The sequence below is a fragment of the Montipora foliosa genome, chromosome 2 (assembly GCF_036669935.1).
Source record: "Montipora foliosa isolate CH-2021 chromosome 2, ASM3666993v2, whole genome shotgun sequence".
Classification (NCBI taxonomy): domain Eukaryota; kingdom Metazoa; phylum Cnidaria; class Anthozoa; order Scleractinia; family Acroporidae; genus Montipora; species Montipora foliosa.
In genome coordinates this window covers 34,386,411-34,391,410 of record NC_090870.1, presented here as the reverse complement: position 1 = coordinate 34,391,410, position 5,000 = coordinate 34,386,411, and the positions used below count along the sequence as shown (strand labels likewise).

Sequence of the window (5,000 nt, the reverse complement as noted above, 5' to 3'; positions counted from 1 at the left end):
CCGTTTAATTCTGCGCCTTTCACGTCCATCGTGATAAACAGCTGTCCTTCGGGTCGTTGTTCTACTTGTTCGAGAAACTGTAGAGTGCTCAGGATATTGAAGACATCGACAATAGTTATTCACAACGTTCCCATCACCAATTACTAGGGTTTCGATCTTGGAATTGATAATATTGATGGTATATTTTCCGTCTTCTCGTGAGCTTGGCAGACTGACTGCCATAATCACGAACGGAAATCACATCATCTATTGGGACGGGTGGGGTGGGGTGTGACACTTACCTCTCCTTACCCTATCGATGAGTAGAAGCGATTTGCTCGACAATGAAGTTTGAAAGCCAATCAAACAAAGTGTCAACTGAGTTTTGTGTTATGTTGTCCTGGTCGTTCCGACCCGTTTGAGGCGTCATTTTGCGAGATCTTTTCTCGACCGACGGTTTGAAAGTCAAGAAATTCACAAGGCAGGCAGCACCAAGACGCCGGCCGGTGACCTCGTCTTGTTCAAGCTGGAACTGACGTCAAACCAGTGAAATTCTCGCCTTAAAGACACAAGCATCCGATCGATTAGGGGTGTCCCCATACCTTCGCCGAATTTGAGCTTCAAGAAACCAGACCAAGGGAATTCGAAGCATTTGAGTCTATTCGAATTTGCCAATCAGTGCAACGCGACCGTCGGTAGTTCCCAGTCCCTCCTGGTAGTTCCCAACGATCGCGTTGCACTGATTGGTAGATTCGAATGGCTTCAAATGCTTCGAATTCCTCTGGTCAAGAGAATCTATGATCCTCGCAGTTATGCTTGGCAACTATGACCAGCTCTCAACGCTCAGTTGGTTAGATCGTTGCACCGGTATCGCGATGTCACGGGTTCAAACCCCGTTGAAGTCCTGCGAGGATCATAGCTTTTGTTGTGAAACGTATGCTTGCATAATTCATGCATGTCCAATACTCACTAAGTGAAACGACCCGAATGCACGATCTGTCGACCCGAAAAATGCATCTCATTAGATAAAATCGACGTACAGCTGTCCCCACGAATCGAACGATCCGTACGATTCGTGAATCGCTTTTACGACCCGTATCCATTCGAGTATTGCATGTTATAGTGGCAGCATGTCGCTCATTTTTATGCGGAAACTACCCGAAGACACGATCTGTCAACCGGAAAAATGCATCTCATTAGATAATACCGTCGCACAGCTGTCCCCACGAATCGATCGATCCGTACAATTCGTGAAACCCTTTTACGACCCGTGTCGATTCGACTATTGCATGTTGTTGCTAATTTTTATGCCTGTCAATGTGTGTACGCGTCGCGGTCCAATTTATGAATGAGCTGTTGTCCATAAACATGAACACACTGAGCCGCATCTACCCAAACAAACGAGACAATGTGTGTATGCGTCGTTCTCAAAACCCATGCCGTCAAAGGTTTACAGGAACGCAAGGAAAGTGTGCACGCCTCGTTCTAAAAGCCTGTGCCGACAACCGAAAGTGTGTATACCTCGGAGCCTGCGCAGACAAACAAACAAGGGAAAGTGTGTATGGCTCGTTCTAAAAGCCTGTGCCGACGAACAAACAGGGGAAGTGTGTATAACACGTTGTAAAAGCTTTCTAAGAGCCGGTGCCAGAAAGAAATGGATGTGGTGACTTATGTGTATCTAAAATACATTTCAAGTCCTAATTGCAATTTACTTCTCTCATCATGATTCATTATGATTCCACAATTGCGGCACAAATATTCATTAATAAACTACCCACGATTCTTGCCCATACAGCCTCTGAGAGTTCCCTTTTCAAGAACAGCGATTTTAATAGAAGAGTTACATTGCAGACAAGCGAAAGTGTGTATTCTTTGGAGCCTGCGCCGACAAACAAACAAGGGAAAGCGTGTATGCTTCGTTCTAAGAAGCCGGGCCGTCAAGCGAAAGAGTGTATACTTCGGAGCCTGCACTGACAAACAAACAAGGGAAAGTGTGTATGCCTCGTTCTAAAAGCCTGTGCCGACGAACAAACAGGGGAAGTGTGATAACACGTTGTAAAAGCTTTCTACTTTGAACAGGGCTAAAACTGAATTTATGCTAATTGGCTCCAGACAAAAATTTAGTAGTTTGTCAAACCCACTTAAGCTTTCGATTGATAATGTTGCGATTGAACATGTTTCCTCTATTAAATCGCTTGGAATATTTATTGATGAAAATCTACGGTGGTAAACACACATTGATACATTTTCTAAAAACGTCGCTTCAGGGATAGGAGCAATAAAAAGAATTAGACCGTTTGTCCCACCACCCACTCTTCATTATATATACAATGCACTAATTCAATCTCATTTCGACTATTGCTATCCTGTCTGGGAAATTGTGGTAAAACGTTGTTTGACAGGCTACAGAAGCTTCAGAACCGTGCAGCTCGCGTCTTAACCTTTTCTAGCTATGATGCTGATGCTAAGTGCAGTTACTTTGGGCTCTTTATTAAAAGCTTCCGGAGGGATTCCGCGTGGGTAAAGTTGCCTTGGGGTTGTGATTTTCTCGTGGCTTCAGATTGTATTTTTGTGGATACGTACATGCTGACTTAAGGGCGTAGATAGCCTTTGCACATCTTGTGGGAATAGTTCCTGAAAACGCTGTCAGAAATGAAGTTTTTTGGTCTCGAAATTTGCACATTTCCTATTATGAAATTTGAATCTAGGGAAAGCCCGGGAAGGGCTACGCCCCTGTAACCTATTTACAGGATACAATAGTTCTTTTCATTGTCACTGTCATAAATTCCTTGCAAGTTGAAGTGTGGATGAACCGCACACCGTTACAAAAGGAATTTGTTTGGTCCTTTGATGATAAAATCGAAGGTACCAATAAGTTAAGATCAGTAACATAGAACAAGTTGCCTCTCCCAGTGTACAATTGCTTTTGCTCCCTACGATAGGTACTTGCATAAATACAATTTATATTTATTTCCAAAATGCTCAGGACTTCCAATATCACGTTTCGCTTACGACGCTGTCTGTTCCGGTCAACGGGAAATGCGTTTTCTCGTCAACCCAATGATATATCACACAATTAGGATCACAACTCTATGGATTAACCGCTAATAAAGATACAATAATAACCTATTTCTTCCACACTTCCGCTAATCACTCTTCATAAGGCGCCATTTAAAGAGCACAAACAGGTATACAATACAAGACTGCAACGAGTGTATGCTGATATTCCCCAATTTTCCAACCATGGCTAACCGTATGCAAGCAATGGACAGTGATTTAAAAGAGTGCTATAACCACGACCTTGATTGGACTCTGTTGCCTGAAAAATTGCGCCAGGTACGGCATAAAATACCATTTTGTTTTGCTTCACATATCTTCTACAAAAACAAAGGTTTTTGCAATAACCTATTTCTCCCCACTCCAAATTACCAGCATGTGCTCACTCAATTCTTATCCTTGTCATTCGTAGATTTGTCGTTTATTCGGAAAGGGATGAAGCAACGAGAAACGACGGTATTATTGGGAATACTGACATTAATATCATTTTGTATGGGACACGCTGCACTTCAGATTAATGAATTCTGGACAGAACCTATCATAGTATGGATTGCTATTGTTCTACCTACAGGTATGTGGAGACCTTTTAATATTCACTTTCGATCAGCACGAATCCAACAAACTTTAAACACCGACAATTGAGTCCTCACAGAAGAAATGGACTATCTCGCACTTCCGAATGCAGTAATTAACTACGCTTTTCTAGCCAAGGGACCCGCACTCAATGCGCAACGCCAAGGGCATGTAACTGCGCTGATATAAAAATCAATGAAATGTTACCAGAACAATGAGCTGCAATAAGTTATTACAAAATGACCTAAGTAGGATTTTAACATTGCTACGAAACAATGCGGAAAAATTCCCAAGTTATCACATCCGAGCGTTGGCCCTAGTAAGGGAAATGGGCCCACACAACTTAAGTTATTACGGAATTCATCTAAGATGCAAGGGGAGAACTTTTAAACATGTCAAGACTATTCTCTTCTTCTTATTTTCAGCAAAAAGCATTGGGAAAATTATCAGAACAGGACTGAAGATACCAACGAAACGACCGCTGCAAAAAAACAACGCACACAATGATGCCTTATCACATGGAATAACAACAAACATTGCTTTAGTAAAGAAAATTTATGTAAGAAAACAGTACTGCAATTAATCGAAGAAAAACTGAATTTATTGTCATAATTTTTACATTAATATAATTGATATAACTTGAATTATTGTTAGCAATAGGAGAATTTTCCTTACCAAGACTGAGCCCAATTGTTGAAAAATGGTCATTAAAAGCGTCACTAAGATTAGAGATAACGGCATCATTCAATTTCAATTCTGTCACCCTTGTATTATTTACAACACCGGAAGTAAGCTCATTAAAGGTTCCGTTTGCCACGTTTTCCATAGGCAGCCCAAACTCCCGTCACTAGACAGCCGTTGAGAATTTCAACGCGTTATGACACTTTGCATGGGAAATAAAACACCGTCGATTATGAAGCCTAAAAAATGCTCAATTTAACGTTCATTCAATTAAAGGAATGAAAATGACTACACTCTCTCTAGTGACGCGAACTTGGGCTGGTTTTTCGAGGATTACCCTTAGATTGAATAAAAGCATTAGAATAAATAAGTTACTTTAGAAGTCTTGAAGTTTAAATGTTTATTTTATTACGCAACGTTTTGTACTTTTCCCAATCGCGTGAATGATTCGATGCAATTCCTTCCCTTTTGGCATTATCAGCGGTCACGCATGCCTTTCTTAAATTGGGAATTGATCCAGGGTCTTCTTTATTGGTTCTAGCACGTCTAGATCAGAGTGGTGCATGAATATTAACAATATTCAAAAATTACGTTTTCCAATCAGTCCACAAACCATTTCGATCTTCAGAACCATTACAGAACCAATCTTGTTGAGCGGCATGGTTACGAAAACTCTCTCGATTCAAATTTAGGAAATTTCTATATGAAAT

At 41.1% G+C, this 5,000-nt stretch overlaps 1 long non-coding RNA gene and 1 pseudogene across 1 annotated transcript; one reads left to right on the top strand and one right to left on the bottom strand.

Moving 5' to 3' along the window:
* The window catches only part of LOC137992928 (uncharacterized), a 3,924-nt pseudogene extending 3,702 nt beyond the window's left edge, over positions 1 to 222 (bottom strand).
* Positions 223 to 2,718: 2,496 nt separating this feature from the next.
* Positions 2,719 to 4,280, top strand: LOC137992931 (uncharacterized). The gene is made up of 3 exons (XR_011121777.1): positions 2,719 to 3,315; positions 3,449 to 3,607; positions 4,035 to 4,280. It is a non-coding gene; the product is annotated as an uncharacterized lncRNA (long non-coding RNA).
* The last annotated feature ends 720 nt before the right edge of the window (positions 4,281 to 5,000 follow it).